The 23287-nt window shown below is 41.7% G+C and overlaps 1 pseudogene; it reads left to right on the top strand.

Moving 5' to 3' along the window:
* The first annotated feature begins 17392 nt into the window (after positions 1-17392).
* On the top strand, positions 17393-17594 carry LOC103288195 (40S ribosomal protein S29-like; annotated as a pseudogene).
* Positions 17595-23287: the final 5693 nt, after the last annotated feature.

Genomic DNA, 23287 nt, shown 5'->3' on the forward strand with positions numbered 1-23287 from the left:
GAGAGATAGAGTAAAAAGAATTTGGCAAAAAGACTCAATAATTTATACTTTAAATATTAAAAGGCTAAATTAGGTAAGTTCTAGATAATATCTATAAGAAGAAGAAATACAACCTCTCAAATAATAAAACTAAGATATATAAAACATGAATACATGATGAAGTAATGACAGAAGTTTATAGTGGCTTATTCAACAAAACTATTGCTGAGTCAACTGATTATCTGTGGGGGAAATTAGGTATTTTTAATCTCAAAATATAGTCTAAAATAAATTCCAAATAAATCACAGAGGTAAAATTTTAAAATTATATTAGAGGAGTTAGAAAAATATGTAGTTAAATATATTTCTCTTCTTTCTTTATGGAGAAAGACGTTCTCAACCTATGGCAGAAATCATGCACACACATGAAAGATATAATTAAAAACTTAAAAATTAAAAACAGCACATTAAATTAATAAATTTATTTTTACATAATAAATTATATAATATGTTATTTAGTAAATTAATGTGACAAATTTAGTAAATTAAACACATGTAAACATCAAAAATTTATTAAAAAATAAAAGCCAACAACTAATTAGGAAAACATTTTCAACAAATATGTTGGAGAAAGCATCAATAGCCTTAACATACAAAAAGCCCTTATACATGGTAAGAAATATACTAGACTTTAATAGATGAAAAGAAGAGGGGTTTTTTAAGGAGTAAAAAAGTTAATATACAGATTTAAAATTTTTCAACCTCACTGGTAATAAAAGAAACGCAAATTGAAACAGCATCATTAGTTTTTGGTTATCAAATTAGCCACGCTAACACACAATGCCAGTTGGGGGTAATGGACCCCAGGTTCCCACCTACTGCTGGCTAGAATGGAAATTCACTCTGGTAAATAATTTGGCAAGCATTATGTATCACATATCTTTAAAGTGGCCAAACTTTTTAACCTATTAATTTCACTTAGAGGATCAATCTAAATGAAATAATCATAAATCTGGACAAAGATGGATGCACTAAGATACCACATAGTCTAGCCAGCAAGGCTCAATTGGTTGAGCACCGACCTATGAAACTTCACTTTGCAAATACTTGTTTCCTCTGTGCCAGACTTGGCTGCTTCCTCTTTATCAAGAGTAATTATTACCCAGTCAGTGTTGCTCAATGGTTGAGCATCAACCTATGAACCAGGAGGTCACGGTTCGATTCCCGGTCAGGGAACATGCCCAGGTTGAGTGTTGGATCCCCACTTGGGGCCATGCAGGAGGAAGCTGATCAGTGATTCTCTCTCATCATTGATGTTTCTATCTCTCTCCCCGCTCCCTTCCTCTCTGAAATCAATAAAAAAAATATTTTTAAAGATATACACATAAAGCTGGAGACAATTTAAAGTCCTAACACTGGGGAATGATTAGTAAATTATAGCATGCACATACTATGAAATATTGTATTGCCTTTAAAATTAAGCTCATGAAAACTTTTTAATGATGGAGAATGTATTATGATCTATATTAAATGAGAAAGGAGAATACAAAACTGTGTATGTGTTGGGATGTAAGGTATGATAACATGCACATACAAGCAGACACACACATACACAAATACAAAAAAAAAAAAATGCCAAAATGGCCAATAGTATTCATCACTAGAAATTGGGATTAAAGGTTGTTATTTTATTCTTTGTATATTTCTACATTTTCCACAATTAATATATTTTCATTTCATAGTCAGAAAAAATATATAACTGGAAGACAGGCCACAACCCCTCTATGGGGATGGGGGGGGGGGAAGACTTGCAAAACTTATTCTAAACTATAATTACACAACTAAAGTGACCTCAGGCATCTAATCTAAGAGCTTATATTGCAGGTTAAAAACCATTATCACTATTTTATAAAACTAAGACATATCCTAAATTTATCAAGGTCTCATCCCAACCTGCAGTCAGCCCTATATTAATAACAGAACACTATGTATAGGCAAGACACAGGTCTAAGAATAAAAACACCAGTATCAATAAAAGGAAAGGATCAGTGTAAAAACCCTGTAAGCAGCAAAGCTGAATTCATTAAAAGGAAAATAATCAATAACCTTGATTTTATATTAGATCAGAGTAACACCTTACTGCAGGCCTGCTCTCGCTGTGACAGGAAGCTGGGAACAAGACTCACCAGTTACTTGGTTCGAATACAATGAACAAAGGAAACAATGTCCTGGGATTATTAATGAATCAAATAGGGAGAAATGAGTAACACCCGGGGAGCATGATGCAACAGTACCTAAGACACCCTCTAATGAGGACACGAAGGATCTAATCCAAATGCTCAAGTGTCAAGTTCATTTTGGCGGAGAGGATATGCTGGGGTAGAAACTGTAGATGGTGCAGCCACACTCACAGGGGTTGAAATCCCCACCGCACCCACATTCAAACTGTGTGCTCTTTAGCCAGACTCTTAACCTCTCAGAGGACCAGTTTCCTCTCCGGCCATCAAACATAAATCATAATTAACCTTGCAGGATGGGTGTAAGGGCTGAGGCAGTAACTGAGATGCCTGGTTAAAAGCCTAGTATGTCGAACAATGAACGGGGCCCATTCCTCTTTTATGAAACCAAGGGCCACAGCATCACTGGGGGAAAGCCTTGCTTGGGGCGGGCAGGGGGGCTGAGACAGGTAGGAAGAGAATAAATCGGCAGTAACCCTGAGTAACTATATAAACCCAGGCTCTGTCAGTCTCTGTGGGTTCCCCAGGCAGCTGGCCCGGGCTCTGTTCCACTGTACCTCAACCCAGATTCCTAACAGCCTGGGACAGAACTGAGGGCAAGGAGATGGAAAAATAAAACAGCAAAATAATCCCCGGAGAAGGAACAAAATAATTACAGAAAGGGAGGGAGGGAAGATGAAAATTAGCGGAAATACAATAAGCCTTACAATTACAAGAAAAATAACAAGACATAAATTAGGAATGAGAAACCAACAACTCTAGAATAAGCCTATTGAATAACACTTTCAAAACGATGTTGAACAAAGGATGAAGAAAATTGGCAGTGATGGGAGGAATTAATGAAGACAAAAATCAATGTAACTCAGTAGAAAGCCAAGAGAAAAATACTAGAAATACACAGTAAGTATGGGTAAAATAAGAATGCTGCCTGGAGTGCAATCAGGACCCTAAGAGAATTAGACAATGACCTTGGGGGGTGGGATGGGGGGGAAGACTTGCAAAGCTCCAGCCATCACCAGAAGCTGATGAAAGATCCCAGGCGGGATGGCTGATAATTGAAAAGTTAAAGGGCAATTCTAACAACTTGTCAAGGGATTAAGGCCTCAGTTTTCAGAGAAGTAATATAATTTGAGGAGATACTGAAAATCATTAGCAACATTAAAATGGACTGTAATTACATTATGGCTAGTTAAATAATGTGATAATGAGCCCTTATTTAGAAAATAAAAACAATTATGTCAGACAAATGTGACAGCTCCTTACACTGTTACAGGCACTTTTCTTTTCAGCTGGCAGGAGAGCATGATGGATAACGACGCACCATCCAGGGTGAGAAAGACCTGGTTGCGAATCTCAGTTCTGTCCCCGTACTAGTTTGCACATGTTAGTTAAACTCTCTAAGCCTGAACTTCTCGTCTTTTTCATTTCATTTAACAAATAATTGACAGGAAGACCTAGCATATCGTAAGAGCCACATAAACGGTACCTATTGTGAAGGTGAAGAGCATCTATTGTGTGGAGCTATGTTTTAAAGAGGAGGGAAAAGACACACTTCCTCAATGTCAAGACCTTGTCAAGTTGCTAAGAGGAAAGAATGACAGCCATGTTGATAAATAGTCTGGTGTCTGATGCTCAGCTCCTCAGAGAATACGTACCTTATCTCCTTTGTCCTAGCAACAAGGTTAGAACTACATGGCTCCGTGATTCAGCCCACCACACAGCATCCGGGAACCTGTCTACTGGTCCCCTAAATAAGAGCCAACCTTCTGTGGCCCCCATGGCATCCCCCACAGTGGGCCTCACAGATGCACAGCAGCCAACACTGGGCATTACAGGCCACCCTGAAGGTCTTTTCCAGGAGTCCCACAGCAACAAGGGCATTCTTACCAGGTTGGGAGAGGCCAACTGAGTGGCCGCATGCCGTGTATCACCTTGACCGGGTGCCATGTTCAACGCACTTGATAAGAAACAAGTATTTTCTGATTGATGCCAGTGACTGAAAATGGCCATGTGCTTTTACATGCCTCTTGGAATGTAAAGTTATGTTTGCATCTCTTTCATCTCCCCAGCTCCTCTGAATATTCAAAAAGAACCTAGTGATCGTCTGCTAAATGAATTAAAAATGTGTATCTCAGCGCTAATCATAATTCTCACCACAGACTAGAGTTGTGTTTCAGGAGGGCAGATTATGCACTCTGTAAAATTCAATGGCTGAATTGTTTGCCAAATGTAAAACAAGGAAGAAGAGGACTGCAAATATTTTGGATTGCTCGAAATTACTAAGTGAAGGTCACATGTTATAGGATACTAGAATCCGGTCCTATTTACTTCAGAAAGTATATTAATATTTAAAAGTCTTTAGGAGAAACTGTCTTGCCTACATCCTAAATAAAAGCTGTATGGTCAGCTCGGTTTGCAGCAAGAATTTGTATAATGAGACGTTTGAGTAAAAGAAAGAGGCTCTCTATGCCGGGCCCATCTCAGAAAACAAATGCGATAGACAGCGCTGCTCAGCCAAGACACTTCACGGAGCCTTCGAGAGGCCAGGCACCGATGCAAACTAAAACATGAAATACATGTTTTTCGGGGGTTTTCCAAACTTTGTTTTGTTTCAGTATCTCCAAAATACTTTAGAAGTAAGTGAATATAATGACAGCTTATTGCATATTATACAGTTCCTCTTTGTAAACAACTCACTATTCTACTCTGTAAGAACAAAGTATTCTCTTCCTACTCCTACCCACGAGCCTGCTGCAAAGCATCAAGCAATCTTAATCAAATTTCCAAATATGTATGGATTTTTAACATATTCATGAATAAAACTGTATTTTTTAAAATTAAAGTTAAAATCTGACTGTGAAAACAAGTATGAGAATACTTTGTTGGCAGGAATGTATTACTTATTGGAGGGTAACCTAGCAAGACTAAAACCTATACTTTGACCATTTCTAGATTCCATTTTTATAAATTTATCCTGCAGACACACTATCACATGTACACATGCCATTTCACCAAAGCTTCTTATAGTATCACAAGAATGGAAAAACCTAAATACCCACCAACTGGGAACTGGATAAATGAACTATATCCATAAAACAGAGTAATGTGGAGTCACCAAAAAGAATAAGGCAGTTCTATACATAATAAACTGAACCAATAGCCACATGGAAATCTCACATTGTTATGGTGGTTGTTTTTTGTTTCTTTTTTTTTTTTTAAGCAAGGTGTGGAAGTATATAGAATATGCTACTGTTTGTGTATAGAAATGATAAAGACAAAGAAATGCTCACATATAATATTAGCAGTTAATATTTGTTGAAGGTATTCTGCATGCCAAGAATTGCTCTTAGTGTTTTATATGAATCTCATTAGTTCTTCTCAGCAACTCTGAAATACACTATTTTTTTCTTGAGAGATATACTATTAATATACACATCTTACAGATGAGAAAGCTGAGGCACAGTGAGGTTAAAGTCACGAAGTCAGTGGCCAAGGTTCAAACTCTGTCTGGCCCCAGAGCTCAACCCCTTAGCCATAACTATTTGAACTTTCTAGTTCATATATTATCTCTGAAAGTGTTCATAAAAAACTGGTAAGGGTCCAGCCGAGGTGGCTCAGTGGTTGAGCATCGACCTGTGAACCAGGAGGGCATAAGCCTGGGTTGCAGGCTCAATCCCCAATGGGGGAGGGGGAGAGGGTGGTGCAGGAGGCAGCCAATCAATGATTCTCTTTCATCATTGATATTTCCATCTCTCTCTCCCCTCTCCCTTCCTCTCTAATCAAAAAGTATATATGTTTTTTTAAAAACTGGTATGATGAGTTGTCCCCAAGAAGGGAACTGCCTGGCTAGAGGTTGGGGAGGGGAAGGAGGTTAATTTTTCACTGAATCTTCTGAACTCTGTACATGTGTGTGACCTTTCCAAAAATAAACAAACATGTGTAGTAATTTTTTACTCTACCTGCTTGGATTAATTGGCAAGGGCAATATGAATTATTGTTATGAATAAAATAGATATTTTTGAATAAATATAGTTTTATTCATATATTTACTTGTTTTTAAAGATTTTTTTAAAATAGGAAATAAAACTTCACCCAGTACAGAATTCACAATTATGCATACAAACAATTTCTAAGGTAATAAAAAGGAATAATAAAATACACATAACAAAAAATAGCATGAAGTCTATTGCTACAGGGGAGGTCTGAGGTTGTTCACTTACTACAGATTATCCCAGACTCACATCAAAGACAGAAGTTTTTAGACTTTGTTATTTCTAGATAAAGAGACAAATTAAATGCATTCCAGGTAGCAGAAAAGAACAAAGGCATACTTGATCTATCTCTTAATTATGACCTAGCTCTAACAATAAGAGAGAAACCCAGCCATTTTTTTTTCTGACAGAGAAAACATTCATCATAAAATATAAAATCACACCATCATAACATATAAAAGGTATAAAATGTCTGTGAGGTAGGACCCTGTGTTTTGTGTGTTTATCTGAAATACAAGGTCAATACCCAGAGCAGTGCTCCTCAACCCTGAATGTGGGTACATATCAGAGAGGCCTGGTGATATGCAGGTTCTGGCTCAGAGAGTCTGGGGTTGAATCCAAAACTCCACATTGCTAATGAGCTCCCAAACAATGCCTGTACTGCGGTAGGCACACTGCATTTTGAGTAGCAAGGTGCAGGACAATATGTGTAAAACAACTATAATTTGATAAATTAAGTTTTAGAACGAAATTGCAGCTATTAAAATCTTAGCCCCTTCTGAAACTTCTGAAAATTCAGCCAAGAAATAGATTTGAATAGATTTGTAATTTCTCTTGAAAACGGAGCAGTGTGCCATAAAGAGGGAAGATGTACCTGCAAATATGCTGCTTTCAAATTTGGTCAGCAATTCAAAGTGGGTTTCAAAAGAATCAGGAGACGATCGGGTTCCAAGAGTGGTTGAGAAGGGCTAGTAATTAGCACACCCTTGTTTACATAAGTGGGCTATCTCCAAGCACTTACATGTTTTCAGCTCAATGACAATTCATCATATGAGCACCAATAACTCTCAGGTGCTCATGACAAGAGCAATATGGTCCCTGTCCCCGTGCAGGTTAGATAGGGAAGCAGAGCAGATGCCCACATCACAGGAGGGTCTCTCACAGGAGACAGGTGATACTAGAAAATGTGGGGGGGAGGGCGGGGGTGTGTGCAAACAATGCACTTAATTGCTGAAAAAATCCACAGCAAAGAAACAAAACCACTGGGGTAAGGAATAGATACGGGGTGGGTTTTGGTAATGATTTGAGAGAGGAAGTGAGTCGGCTTCTTAGACAAGGTGAAGAAAAGCAACCCAAGGGAAGCAGAAGAGAGCAGCACACCCAGGTCACAGTCAGAACAGGGCCCAGGCAGAGCCACGAGGCGCGCCCCTGTCTAGCATAGATCTCTATGAAGAACCGAGACACAGCAGTGTTTCTAAGGTGAGGCCATGAGAGGTTTCAGTTTGACCTAATTTACAATGGTAACTGGAAAGTTCCTGACTCAGGAGTTACCAGATAATTCTACGAGTATGCAGCATCCGGAGAACACCGGGTAACTCAGAAGAAAAAGTGGTCTCAGAGTGGACAGGAGGGACCAGTCCTCAAAGTCAACACTCTCTCTGGGCCTCGGTTTTGTCAACTGTACAGAGGTCAGCCAACTTTTCTGAAAAGCCAGGCAGTGAATTAATTTTAGACTTTGCCTTTGCATGCAAAAACAGCCATAGGCGATATGTAAATGAGTGAATAGGAACATGGCCATATTTCAATAAAACTTTATTTTACAGAACGGGCAGCAGGTAAGCTGGATTTTCTAATGCCCTGGATTGTAAAATGGGGAAGATAATAACTTTCCTAATATTAAATACTTCTGGATCAAGATCAGGAGGGAAAGTTGATATAACTGGTGAGTAACACTGACATCGATTCAAATATCCATTGACTATAACATCTATGGACATCTAGATGCATTTGCTCCCTGTCACTTCCTGTCATCGTTACCTCCATCCCTCCTAACTCACGGGTTGAAGCGTCTCCACTCATCCACCTTCCTCCTCTGGGGCCTCACTCCTTAAATTTCTCCTGTCTAGAATCTTCAACCTCCCTCTCTCTATTGCCTCTCTCCATCAGTATACAAAGAGCACAAATCCATTCCGCTCCCCAAAATAATAACCCCCATTTCTTTGGCTGTGTCCCTTTATATCTGACACTCCATTCACAGTCAACCTCAGGAAACAGCAAACTGTACCGACTTTCCCCACTTCTCAGCATATCCACTTAAAATCCCTGTATTAATGGGATTTTGACCCCACTGCTTTTTCTGTAAGAGACTTTCCCAAAATCAGTGGGCACTTCTCAGTCGTTAACTCACTTGATCCCTTTCTAGCAATGGAAACTACTGACAGTCACCCCTTCCTTTAAACTCCCCCCCTCCCCCCACCCCCGGCCACCTCCTGGCTTAAGAGGCCACACCAGCTTCTACTGCTGGCGGCCTCTCTGGCCTCTGGCCTTCTTCACATGCTACTCCTCCTCCTCCTTCAAGTATTTCCATTCACCCGGTCTCTGCTTTGAATCCCGCTCTATGTAATAATTTATGGAATATAGGTTTGAGAGTCATAAATTTATTTTAATTAAAGCCTTAGAAGTGAATTCTGAACTGATGAAAATTGGATCTTACCCCTCCTCTTCAGACCTGCTCCACCCTCCCAGCTTCCCTGGCCCCTCAGTGGAGCCAACAGCCACCTAGTTACCCAACTCAGATCATTTCTGCTTCTCTGTTTCTCTGCTTCTTCAACCCACGGTCATCTGACGATCCTCTGCTGTCGGTTTTAGTTTCTCATAGTTCTCACATGTTGCCAAATGACTCCAGTGAAGACTTCTCCATGTGACTACGAGCTTAGCTCTGGGCGGTGTTGACCCTGTTGATGCTCTGACAGACGGCAACCCTGCCTCTCTGACTGCAGAGGTCCCCCACTCCCGCTTCTCGGGCACGTGCTATCACTACCACCTGGAGGCTCCTTTGGATGGCCTGCTGTATGCCTCAGGTCCCTACCCCCAGTCCAACCCCCTGGCTTTAAATGCAGCTATCTACATGCCTTTAGTACTCAACCCACATCTTCAGCCGGACATTTCTCCTGAGCCTCGGGCCCCCACACCCAGCTCCTCACCCACACATCCGCTTAGTTATGCTAAAGTGCACGGTGGCTGTAGGTTTAGCCTGCCCAGCACACCTCCACACGCCCCTTCCCCCCGTCCTCTGTAATGGGACTCATCTTCCTCGTGAGGAAACCATCCTAGGTGGTGTCCCACCAAAAGCAGGGCCCAGTCAGAGCCCTGCACCCCTCTCGGCGTGCCCGGTGCACAAAAGTGCCTTGTTCCACAGTCACCGAAAGCACACCTACTGACTACTTTTTAGAGTGCTTGGGAACCTCCACACGAGGGTGCAAACATTAGTCATCAAGGCAGTCATAGCCATGGGACATAATATTTTCCAGCTGTTTCTCCAAATACGAAATAAACAAGAATTAGAAATACTCAATCACTTTCCTACCAGGTCACACCCTGTTAATATCATAATGTGCTTTAAACACGTTTAATGTTTAACATTTGAAACCTGCCCGAATCATACTGTGACGCTAACTCTGTGACTGCGTGACATACCGGAGGAGCAGAACTTGTAGTCAGGGGAACCTGGACCCAAATCATAACAGCCCCATCCCCTATGATCGCGTCATCAGAACAAGTTATTTTTGCCTCAGTTTCCCCGTCTTTAAAATGAAGGAGGCATGGATCAGACTGTCGGGCCTCGGGGGGATGGTAGGGAAGGGTGGGGATAAAGGGGGAGATCAACCAAAGGACTTGTGTGCAGACATATGAGCCTAACCGGCGGTTAAGGACAACAGGGGGGTGGGGGCATGTGTGGGGAGGGGGGTGGGATGGGAATGGGGGGACGAGGACAAATATGTGATACCTTAATCAATAAAGAAATTTAAAAAATAAATAAATAAATAAAAAAGAATTTCAAAAATAAATAAAATAAAAATCTTGTGGGATCTTTAAAGATTTAGATCAGGTCATTTATAAAAAGTGCCCAGCACAAAGTAAATTTTCCAGAAGTATCAGATAAAGTAACGATTTTCAAACTTTTTCATCTCATGGCACACATAAACTAATTACTAAAATTCTGCAGCATACCTGAAAGTATAGTATACAGCAATCTAACAAAACAAAACAAAAAAGGGCATAATTTTTAGTCATTCACATTGTTGTGTTAGCTGTTGTCATTTTTTTAAATTTGACAGTCTAAGAGAAAAGAAGTCAGTGCCCCTGACTAAATAGTCAGGAATGGCATGTTTTAAAAATTCATGCAGCACGCCCATTGAAAAATCGCTGAGATAAAGCAAAGTCGAGATTTAAAAGAAAGCATTTTCCATTTCCACTAAAATATAATTTCTTAAAAGTTCAAAAATCACCTCATGATGGAAAATAATTGAAAAGGAAGAGAAATTGAGACATGCCTTCACTCACTTAACAAATTGAGTAATAATCAAATAAATTTTAGGGCAGTAATTTTTGTAGAACAGTATGGCCTAATCTCTCTTTGGAAAAAAAAATAAAAAAAATAAAAAACAATGACTGGCAAAAATCATTTTCCTGAAAGAGAACATAGATTTTCCTCTGTGACAGACCTCTGCTCTATTATGAGCAGACAGAAGTTTTTCCAAACCACTCTAAACTTCAAACATTGAGACACTGCAAAAAAAAAGAAAGAAAAAAGTCTAAGCTCTTTATCACATGGACACCATTCCCCTGAGAAGACTTGTGCCCACTTTGACAGCCTTTCTGAACTATGCATGTGAGATTTCAAGAATCTTTATGCGCCATCCAAATTGCTAGCCTTTTGTAATCCTTTGTTTAGCAGGTTTGCATCCTGTTATTGAATTAAATTCTTTCCTTTAATTATTGAATAAAAATATTCTAACTATCTGCTTAGGACCTTCCACTGAGTACTCTGGAACTTAGAAATACGAATAAAACATGCAGCTCTCAGTCTGGTAATGGAGATAAGATTGAAAAAGAGTAAGCGACGAAAATTAGTAAGTTTATGATAAATGCACCGGTGCTACTATGGTCATTCAGAAGAGAAGATGCCATTCGGGTGAGAGAGGGGAAATTAGAAATATTTTTCAGGGAATGGAAGATTTGAGTAAGGCACTGAAGATTCTGCAGGACTTGGGCAGAATGGGGTGGTGAAGTGAGGGCAACTTGCCCTGGCCGGTTTGGCTCAGTGGTTGAACGCTGACCTATGAACCAGTGGCTTTTTCTAATTTATGTCACGATATCAACAATTATTTTGGCAGCCTCCCAAGGACAGCAAGAAAATTTGACTGTCTCAAACCCTATAAATATGTGAAGAAGAAGAAAAAAAAACTCCCCTAAAAATCTGTCATCGAAAACTAGCCCTCACATAGGACCTCCAGTCCAAATTCATAGTGCCTGGGTGGCCTGGAAAACCTCAAGCCAAAAATTTGTTTTAAGGTGGTCCCAGTTTGGTAGAAACTCAATAAATCTGGCAGCAACAAACATAAATTTCTAGAGGAATCCACCTTCAATCTAGACCTCCAAGAAGCCCCACAGATAAATATACAAAAAACTGAACTTACACTTAAAAGTCACAAATATACAGGAGCAAGAATGAGCTGAAACACCTCCCCCCCCCCCCCTTGCAAAAAAAAAAAAATCAGCAAACATTTCAGATATTTGGAATTATCAAACACAAAATATAAAACAATTATGTTTAAAGTAATAAAAGTAGCAATTGATAATTGAGTATGAAACAAGAAACTATTAAAATAAGCCGATTTTTAAAATAAGTGAATAAAACTTTTAGCAATAAAAGCATGTAAGATCAGTGACATTTAAAACACAAAGGATATGTTTCTTAGCAGACCAGACACAGAAGAAGAGACATTTTGTGAACCTTAAGATAAAGCTGACTTAAATTACTGAGAAGAAAGCAGAGAAAGACATAAATGGCATATTTAGTGAGAGTCAAAGACATGAGAATGTTGGAGGTGTCTATCAGATCCAGTTAGATTTCCATGAGAAAAGAAAGATAATGTATCAGAGGCAATATATGAAGAAATAATAGCTGGGTGTTTTTTAGAACTGATAAAAACACCCATCCAGAGACACAGAAGATCCAATAAATCCAGAACAGATTCATTAGAAGACCTCCACACCTAATACAGAACACCAAAGACAAAGGGATCTTAAAAGCAGCCAGAATGAAAAGACACATTACCTTCAAAGGAGCAGCAAGGAGCTGATTTCTCAAAAAACAGTGAAATAATACTTTTCTTTTGATGAGAGAAAAATAAAGGTCCATCTAGTGTTAATACAGGCTAGGGAAACATCTTAATAACAAGGGCAGCCCTGGCCTGGTTAGCTCGTTGGTTAGAGCATCACCCCAATACACTAAGGTTGCGGGCTCAATTTCTGATCAGGACACATACAAGAAGCGATCAATGCATAAATAAATGGAACAACAAATTGATCTCTCTCTCTCTCTCTCTCTCTCTCTCTCTCTATCTCTCTCTCTCTCTCTCTCTTTCTCCAATAAATAAAAATTTAAGAAAAAATAACAAGGGAAAAACAAATATATCATGGAAAGAGTACTTTAGACAAAGGGAACAGAAAGTACAAATGTCTGGAGGTGAGCACATGCTTGGGATGTTTGGGAAAGGACTGCATGACAGAGGCAGAGCTAGGGGATGAGGGCAGAGGAGTACCAAGGGGGCAGATTACATGGGCCTTTAAAGCCAATTTTAAGAACCTGAACTTCTCCACGGGGGAGGTCGGTGGAGGGTCTAATAAGGCACACAGGCTGAGCCCCGTAGTGCTGAGTGTCCAGACATCATCAGTCAGACGCCTGAGGCGGAGAAGTCTCAGGCATCAGCTTTGTAGTCTTCAGGTACAAGCTGTCTTTAAGGCACTTTTCTTTTCTTCTTTTTTTAAAATACATTTTTATTGTTGATAGTATTCCAATATCTCCCAATTCCTCCCCTTTTCTCCCCTCCTCCCTGTCCCTATCCCCGCACCAGGTCTTCACTACCCTATTAGCTGTGTCCATGGGCTATGAATATCTATAATAATAAAAGCATAATATGCTAATTAGACTGGATGTCCTTCCAGCCGACCTTCTGGATGAGGCAGGGGCTGTGAGGGAAGCCCGGGTCCCAGGTGCCTGCTGGTGGATCCTGGGTGCCTGCTGGTGGCCGGAGGAAGAGGGAAGCCTGGGTCCGGTGCCAGAGGGAAGCTGGTGCTGGCAGCGGGGGAAGGAAGGTCTACTCTTGCATGAATTTCGTGCATCGGGCCTCTAGTAAGTATATAAGTTCTTTGGTTTCAACCTTGAGAGCTCACTCAGGCAAAACAATGATAGAAAAATTATGGCTAATTATTATTCAGCCAACTATACTTTATTAAGGTATGTTTCAAGATAGTAACCACCAAGAAAAGTCATGAGGAATTCCAAAATTCAAGCAAGTTCTATGTTCCACCAGAGTTTTATCAGCCATGGTATTTTAGCTGGCTTCAACTCCTTTAAGGTAATTGGGGGGCTAAAAAGTAATACATAGTATTTACCTTCTCATCTACAAAACTGTGTGTTAAATAGGTCCTTGGGGTGTGATACGCAAAAGTCAGTATCTGATAGCTAGTTACCTTTGATGGGAAATTGTGAGTAACTAGCTTCATAGATGGTTTTTCTATTAATCTAGGTAATGGAATCACTAGTTCAATTCTCACTGATAGTGAAAAGGTTATTTTTTTTACCTCTGCTTACCATGAACATTTTCTGCAGGATAGCTTTGGCATTTCAATGTCCAATTCTCCTTCCTGGTAATATATATTCTGGGCAAGTGTATCAAGGTTTCTCCCAGAAGAAGGATGTGCAATGGTATTTCTTTGCTCACCATGTTAAATTTGTACCGAAAAACAGAATACTATCATCCAGTCCCAATTTGCCTATGTCTTCCATCATTTCCCATCTATCACTCTCAACTCTAAGCAACCTTTTCTTTGCCTCAACTATATCACGATCCTTCACTAGGGCTCTTCCCCTAGTCCTAGATGCTCTCCATACTCTGCATCAATCCAAAACATTAATTTTTATCACCAATTCAAACACTTCCACAAAGCTTTCTGCAAGTAATTATGTGTTTCCCACAAAACAAAACGTTTCTCAGGAGTAGACAATTAGTCACAGGCATCCCTCAGATTGTGCCTCTCTGTACTGGCTCTAAAAGTATTCGAACTGAATCTGCCCAGATCTCATAAATTACCATAAAAGTGTTTTTCATCAAAATTAGATACCAGCTTAAATTCTTATTTTCTTTTTTTTATACTAAGAGTACAGAACATACACCCTGTCCACCGCTGCCTTGCTTGTTGCCTGAAGGCTAGCAGATCATCCAATTTTGCCTCATCTTTCACTACAACGTTGTCAGCCCAGACCCGGACCATCAAAGCACATAACCCTCCAGCAAGGCACCTGCACAGGCGACAGAGCTGTGCTTCCTGCTAACCACAAGGTGCCCACCTTCCCTCTTACCTGAAGAGATGGCAGCCAATTATGGCAACAACAATAATGGCTCACACTTACTGAACGCTGATCATATGCTAGACTCTGTTCTAAGTGCTTTCTAGGCAGTAATCCGTTTAATATTCTAATAACTACAAGGTAGGTACTATCATTGTCCTTGGCCTATAGATGAGGAAACTGAGGCCCAGAGAAGTGAAGTGACTTGCCCAGTCTCACAGCTAGGATGTGGCCAGGCCCTGATTTAAACCATGTCCATCTGTTGGGCTCTGAAGTTCACCTTCTTCATTACGATTTCATACATGTGACTATAAAGGGCCTACCATACTATGCTAGCCAGGGGACCAAAGAAGATAAAAATGTCTGTTTCAGAATTTTAAAACAAGAAAGAAAGAGAAAAAGAGGGAGATGAGAGAATGCAGCAGATTTAAGAGTACAGTCCAGGAGCCAGACAGGCCTGAGTGATCATCCCGGCTCTTTTAACTAACTATGCAACCTCAGGCAAATTACTTAATCTCCCTAAGCCTCCATTTCCTCATCTGTAAATTGGGGATAATTACACCTTCTATCACTGCTGATGAGTGGCAGAAGTCAGATTCAACCCCATAATCTTTCTATCACACGATGGTGCCACATCCTCCAGAAGATTACAATCTTGCAAAATAGTGGGAAATACCAGTGCTTCCCTGCTGCCAGCTGGCTTGGAGGCAACTGTACCTCCAACCAGAACCTCCTGCCCCATTACATCAAGAAGTCTGGGGTTCTGAGTTAACCGACGTACCATCGCACAAGACACACCGGATAACAAAGACGGCCACCCGCTTCCTCACGAACAGCTCCGCTGGCAGAAGGAGTGTTCTCAGAGCCACCCCCATGCAACCCCCTACATCAAAGGCGAGAGCATCAAAGATGAGAACGCCTGCACCAGGAGCCGATGTCTCCTTCGCTCAGAACACACTCCCTCTTACACAGAGCCGAACACCACATTCTTAAGTAGAATGTGCATCCCCGAAACCTCTGGAGTGACCTCATCCTATCAGGATAGGGCCTTCGGATCCTCCCACCCCAGCGCTGCAGGGTGCTGGGAGCCTCAGGCCTCATTCCTGGAAACCGGGCAAAGGCTCCGCTCAGACAGAGCATGTGAAGATGAGTCACGGAGCAGAAAGCACCTCAGACGATCATCACCCAGCACGCTGCCCCGGTGGAATGCTGCCAAGTCCTCTTTCAGGGTCACGCGGCAACACCGAGTACAGTTGTTTATAAAATGAAGGTAAAAAAAATTTAAGTGAAAGAACTCTCTAGAATCTAAGGAATGTGCCAAACCAACAGTGCCTGTGTGAGGGATCTGGCAGCATGGCTCATTCTTTGAGACTTTTCTGTAACGTAAGAGGACAGAACATACACCCTGTTCACCGCTGCCTGGGGTGTTGGCTGAAGGCTAGCAGATCGTCCAATTTTGCCTCATCTGTCGCTACAACGTTGTCAGCCCAGACCCGGACCATCAAAGCACATAACCCGCCAGCAAGGCACCTGCACGGGCGACAGAGCTGTGCTTCCTGCTAACCACAAGGTGCTCACCTTTCCTCTTGCCTGAAGAGATGGCAGCCAACTGTGGCAAAAACAATAATGGCTCACACTTACTGAACGCTGATCATATGCTAGACTCTGTTCTGCTAGTAAGAGCTTTCTAGGCAGTAATCCGTTTAATAATCTAACTACTATGGCTCTACAGATTTTTTTTTTTTTTAAGTAACACAGGCAACATGTAGTCTGGATTGGAAGAGACATAAGGACCTTCATTCCTGATCTATTTCATGTTCCTCTGGGTTCCGTCCCCTATAAAAATAAATGCGACCGACGCCCAGAATGTTCTGTTATTGTGGGAGGATGTGGTCATCCCTCTGCAGGGGCCTTGAAGTTCGGGTCCAACTCTACTCCTAACAGACGTCCTCATGGAGCCACCAGCAGCACGTAAGGTCATGGAGATTCCCTGCCTCTCCAGCTCCTCAGTGGTCTATTTGTTATCAGAACAGTGTACTTTGACCGAAGAGCACCCTTGCATCCCAGTATTTCAAGATTTCGTAAGCAAGCCCATATTCCATATCCACCATTTCCCTTCCTAATTTTCACTTTTCTCTGATAAAGAGATTAGATAGTTTTAAGTTCTCCCTTCTGGCAGCAACTCCTTTCCCACCTATCATTTAAAGTTGTCCCTCTCGGCATTTTCTCCTGCTCTTTATTGCAATTCGGTAACTAAAGCAAGTACAACCTAAATTTATGTTCCCAACGCTCTGATGTTTTCAAAATACATTTTTATTGATTTCGAGAGGAAGGGAGGAGAGATAGAAACATCAATGATGAGAGAGAATCATCGATCCGCTGCCTCCTACATGCCCCACACTGGGGACCGAGCCCACAATCCGGGCATGTGCCCTGACGGGGAACCGAACCCCGGATTCATAGGTCGACACTTAACCACTGAGCCATGCTGGCTGGGCTGACTTTTAAAAAATCAAAGTTAAAATGGAATATGGACTTGTTTACTCAATCTTTTGCCTCATTGCACCCGAGCAAGCAAGATGGGCCACCAGCAGCTCCACTGGAGACATGGGAGAAAATTGGGCCAGGGTTCTCGTTCTTGCCGCATCTGCTCAAACCGGCTTGGTCTGGCCCGGAAATATGGTCTCAATATGTGCGGCCAAGTGTTTCCATCAGTACGCAAAGGACACAGGCTTCATTAAGTTGGACTAAGTGAGCTTCCATGAACGGGTCATTCAAGACATCTGCCTTATCTCAGAAACAATGCTAGCTCTTGGTACATAAAATGAAACATTTTAAATTCAGGGGGGAAAAATGTTAAGGTGATGTTTTGGTTAAAAAGGTTTCTATCGCCCAATAATTGTATGCAATCTAAATAGTTAACCTCAGTGTGTTTGCTAGGAAACAGTATTTCCTCTCCGTGGAAAAGCCTCCTATTATTCTATCACTTCCTCTTTCCCAATCGGAAACCTTTCCGTCCTGAAGCGAAACACAGCAGCTGGCCCCCAGCATGCCTCTGTGCAGGAAGCATATCAGAAAGAGACATTTGCAGGGCTTCACTCCGCTGGTAACAGTGGCCAACCCTGGGGAAAGCTTCACTGGGTCCGTCACTACCCCCCACCGTGAGTGATGGGGGGGGAGACGGCAGGACCATCTGCTGCGGCATTAGCCGCGCTGCCATCTCCCCCCACTCAGGAGGCTGCCTGTGCAGCCAGCCGCTCTGGACCCTCAGCCACTCCCGACAGAGGACGCCTCTGCCTCCAGCTCCCCATCCCGTGGACAAGCAGGAAGGTCGAAGCCTGGGCATTACCTGCCTACAGCGCCAGGCACATCTGTAACGACGAAGGGAACATGAAAAAACAGCTGGTGTCCCACAGACCTGGACGACAGTTCCCGTTAGCTGAGGTTTTACTGCCTACAGGTCCGGGTACCCATAGTCAGCTGCAGTCTGAAAATGTTAAGTGAGAAATTCCAGAAATGGACAATTCATAACTTTTCAATTGCATGCCTTTCTGAGTAGCGTGATCCATTCTCACTCTGTCCCGGGACATCATCATCCCTTTGTCCATCAGGTCCCACCCATTGGTCACTCGGTAGCTGCCGAGGGGATCAGATCCACTGTCGTGTTATCACGGTGCTGGCGTTCAAGTCCTGCTTATTTTACTTCGTGATAGCCCCAAAGTGCAGGAGCAGTGATACTGGCAATTCAGACATGCCAAAGAGAAGCAGTCAAGTGCCTCCTTCAAGTGAAAAGGTAGGTATGTGCAGGAAAAAACAAAGCCTGTGCAGGGTTCAGTACATCCACCGGGGGTCTTATCTCCCGCAGATAAGCCGGAACTACTGTACAATGTCCTCTGCCCACGTATCTACTCTGTTTCTCATCAATCCTGATCGCGCTGCCTCTACAATGTCACAAATCCCCCCGAACAGTCGGGAAACCACTTCCCTGGCACAGCATCAACCTATTTAAACATAACCACGGTCCTGGTGAGGATACTTTTCCATCACCCATGACTGAAGATCAGGTCTGCACTTAATGGTAGTTTTTTTTATCGCTTACCGTGGCATAAGGCTAAAATAGTATGAAAATCCTATGTTTTCTTAGGATGATTACTTTGCTTTTAAACCTCTCTCCCACCCCCTCAAAAAATCTGAAAGCACAAGGTGTTGAAAAGCACTTGCTACAACTAAGTATACCCAGAGCGAATCACAAATTTAAAACAACCAATGACCTAACGTTCCCATTTGCCTCTCCGCCTGGGATGGGGTCCCTATAATGGCCTTCCTTCCAAACAGCACAGTATTCATGCTTTCGTGAGCTGGGAACAGACAATCGTAGAGGCTGCAAAGAAGGCCTTATTGACATGCCAGGCAGGCATGGCCAGAGATGGCAGCAGTTCCTTAAGCTTCACCAACTCCAACCTTGGATAAGGAAGGAAGGAAGGAAGGAAGGAAGGAAGGAAGGAAGGAAGGAAGGAAGGAAGGAAGAGGGAGGGAGGGAGGGAGGGAGGGAGGGAGGGAGGGAGGGAGAGAGGGAGGGAGGAAGAATGATCACCATTTGGGCATGGGGGAGGGGGATAAGGGGGAAGTCTACACTATATGATACTTAAGGAGATAAATGCATCACCTGACAACCTGTGGGAAATGTAATACTACATTTCTGTTGTGCAAAACGTTTCAACTCATCAAGAAGGAATCTTAGGAATGAGAGCTGAGAAGAGCGGAGGAGATAATCCAGCCCTCCTCTCCACCCCACCCCCACCCCCACCCACCTCCCTAGTGCTACAGTTCTCTCTCCTTGGGGTTTGGTATGACCCTGAAATTGCTTTCAGATCTGGCTTTGATGAGACTCCGGCAATTTCAAAACAATAGACAAATGTCACTTTCTATACAAAACCAAAATGACACTCTCATCACAGCCAAGACTTCCAATTACCAGCAAAGGGACTCCCAGCCGGAGAGAGCATGCCCACACCCAGGGCACTCTCCCCTCCCCCCGGAGGTGCCCAGGCAATGGCTCAGCATAGGCCCTTGGAAATAAAGCAGGTATGCCCTCGTTGCCTCTCAGTAGTGAGATATTCTTCCCAAATGTTCCTCAGGCTCATATTTGTGCTGAAAACATTTTTCAAAGCTGTACATCTAGGAGAAGAATGAAATCATTACTGGTTTCATCGGATGGCTGGGTAAAGAAATGGCCTTTCTACCCAGCTCCAAACTACCCTAATTGATACATTTGGCATTTCTGAATATAAAATACAAAATTTGTTTGTAAAAGTATTCACTACTGAACTGTGTTAAGGACCATGGTTCTTTCAGGCTGTGAACATCGTGTTTAAACTCGTTTCAAAATAGTCAGCTGGCCTCCTAAGAGAAGACCTAGGAGCCAGAACTCAGAAGGAAGGATCAAGAAAAGGCAACTGTCTCGGAGTTCCTCTGGCTCTGAGTGGACTTCTGATGGAATGAATGCTCTCATTCACAGCCTGTGTTGAAACCTCCCTGCACGGTGATGACTCACCACACCTCCTCCCGACACCCAGCCTGGGGTGCCATGGACCTCACCACCATCATCGCTGACGCAACCACGGAGCGGAGCCACGGTCCACCCAGCACAGGATTTGGTTCTGCCATCAGAACCAAGGTGGACTGGTAGCATCGGACAGCGTGGTCCTCTCCCCTGTTCACCTCCCAAAGGATATGAACTTCCCCCATACTTCACACATTACGCAAGGGTGGGGGGTAGTTCCATTTGGGATAATGAATAACTAAAAATGTATGATCCTCTTGATAAAAGAGTATATCCTCTACTCACTTAAAATTATTTCAGCTTCCAAGCAAGAGTAACCTCTTGGTCTCATCTCCCTGGATGGGGTCAAGGGCCCCCCATTCCTCTAACCAGTATTGATCATGTCCCAGACTTAGCTTCATCTTTCATCTTTCCAGTCAGACTTTCCTCGTTTTTTACATTTTCTTCATGACAGCCTTCACTTGGCAGGTCAGGTTTAGGTCATTTTCATCCTTTTGAAGTCCTTCCCAATTGCCTATCTAGATTAAGTCCAGGTAACTTTCAAGACCCTTCCCTTTCAGTGTGTGAAATGTTAAGTAAAAGGACGGTATCGTAGGCTAACGCTCACGGAGCCTCGGTCCACGTGCTAGAGAAAAAGGAACAGGATATTCCACCAGTGTTCTTCCCGGAGCGCCAAAGCCCACGTTCCCGGACTTCTGCAGTCAGACCACAAAGTGCCAGTGACGTAGGGAAATGAAAAGCATCCAATCCGCCGCCCTCGCTTTACAGCTGAGTGAACGGAGGCCCAGAGAAACCCAGTAGCTTGCCCCAGACCCTATGAAGAAAACCCATCTCTTACTTCTATTCTACTTCACGTCATTTATTAACATCTTCTCCTCAAAAGACATAATTTCTATTTTTTTCTTAAAAGACATAATTTCTACTCTGCCTGGGCACTTAAAGTGTGAAGTGATTTGTTACTCCATATAACAATGAAAGAGATGGGTCATACCATGGCACTCCCTTTGAACAAAGCACAACCAGAGTATGGACAGGTCAAGATCATAAAACAAACACGACCACAAAATGACAGTGAGGAAAGGTATTTGCAATTCAAAACCTAACGTCTCTCCCTCAAATGAGGGGCACTTTCAAAACCGCCAAGAAGATCATTTGCTGCTTTGTGAGGGAGAATGTGAAAACCATAGGCCATAAATCACTATAAATTACACCACAGAGAGCGGAGTGTAAGATTATACCATCCACATATTTTCATTATAAAAGTAGTAAATATTGGTAAGAATTCAAAAATTTGACAAAGCATATGAAAAAAGTATTAAACGCCATGAGTGATCTTGGAATTTTCTTGAACTTTAATATTTTAAAAGGAAATATAATTAAAGACAAGTTATAACTCCTCTGAAAATGAGGATAGTAAAGTTGAACAAAACTGTAAAAACTCAGATATTAAGAGAAGCTGGAAATGAATTATGAAAGTGAAAACCTGAGCAGCATATACTGTGGCTTTTAACTTCCCAGGGGGAGAGAAAAACTGACTCCAAAATGAAAAACATAGTAATAATCTACACTATGAAAAATAGTTTTGATAAGTATATTTTCTACTTTTCTTTCAAAAATGCAAAATGGAAAGCTAAAATCGCACATCCTCTCACCATTTCTTCTTAACTTATGTAAAGTAATCATGACTGTCCCTTCCTCCATTCCTGTAATCCCACCTCATCCTGGCAGCCACTCAGGGACACAGTGTAGGAACAGATGCTCCTCAGCTTGTTTCTCCACTAACAGAGTCCCAGCTCGCTCTCTCTCTCTCTCTATCTCTCATACACACACACACACACACACACACACACACACACATTCACACATGCATACACATATACACTCACCTCACACACACACATACTTATACACATACACACACATATACTCACACATACTAGTACACACACATACAAACATTCACACATATATACACACACACACATGCACACATTCATACATACATACACACACACTCGCACACAATACACACATACTAGTACACACACACCATACACACATATACATTCACACATTCATAAATACATACACACATACAATCACACATACACTTATATACACATTTACATATACACACATACACATTTACATAAACACAAATTCACACATACATTTACAAATACACATACACTTTTATACACACAGATACATATGCATACACACATATACATGTACACATATTCATACATTCATATACAAATACACTCACACACACCATATACACCCATATATACACATACCACACATATACATACACATATACATACATATACACCCATATATACACACACCACACACACACATATACATACATATACACACAAAATTTTACAAAAATAGACAAACATTCCACTTCTGAGTCAGCTGGCTTTCTTTGAATATATTTCAGAATTTAAAAACTAAACAAGGAACAAGTTGAATTTTTTAGTCAAACAAAAAATTAAGTCACTGATCAATTACTTTGTGAGTAAACTTAAACCTAAAGATTTTTAGTTATATACTTCTAAACTGCTCATCTGTTTTAAATAAGAAAATGATATAAATCATATAGGATTAGGAATACATACTTGTGAGACCTTTTGAAATTCTCTGAAAAATAATTTATGAATTTCCAGTAATCATGGTTTGGAGTCCACCCCAAAACACGTTTTTTTAAATGTGCTCTAGATAACTGTTGACTGGAACAGATTCTGCACAAAGCAGAAGTCAGAACCAACACTGTATCAGAGCACTCGCTGCATGTACATGGCATCAATCATATTGATAACATTCTGAAAAATCACAAGGTTTCTTAGCAGGCTTCTTAGAGCCCAGACACATA

This window comes from Eptesicus fuscus, chromosome 8 (genome assembly GCF_027574615.1).
Source record: "Eptesicus fuscus isolate TK198812 chromosome 8, DD_ASM_mEF_20220401, whole genome shotgun sequence".
NCBI lineage: Eukaryota > Metazoa > Chordata > Mammalia > Chiroptera > Vespertilionidae > Eptesicus > Eptesicus fuscus.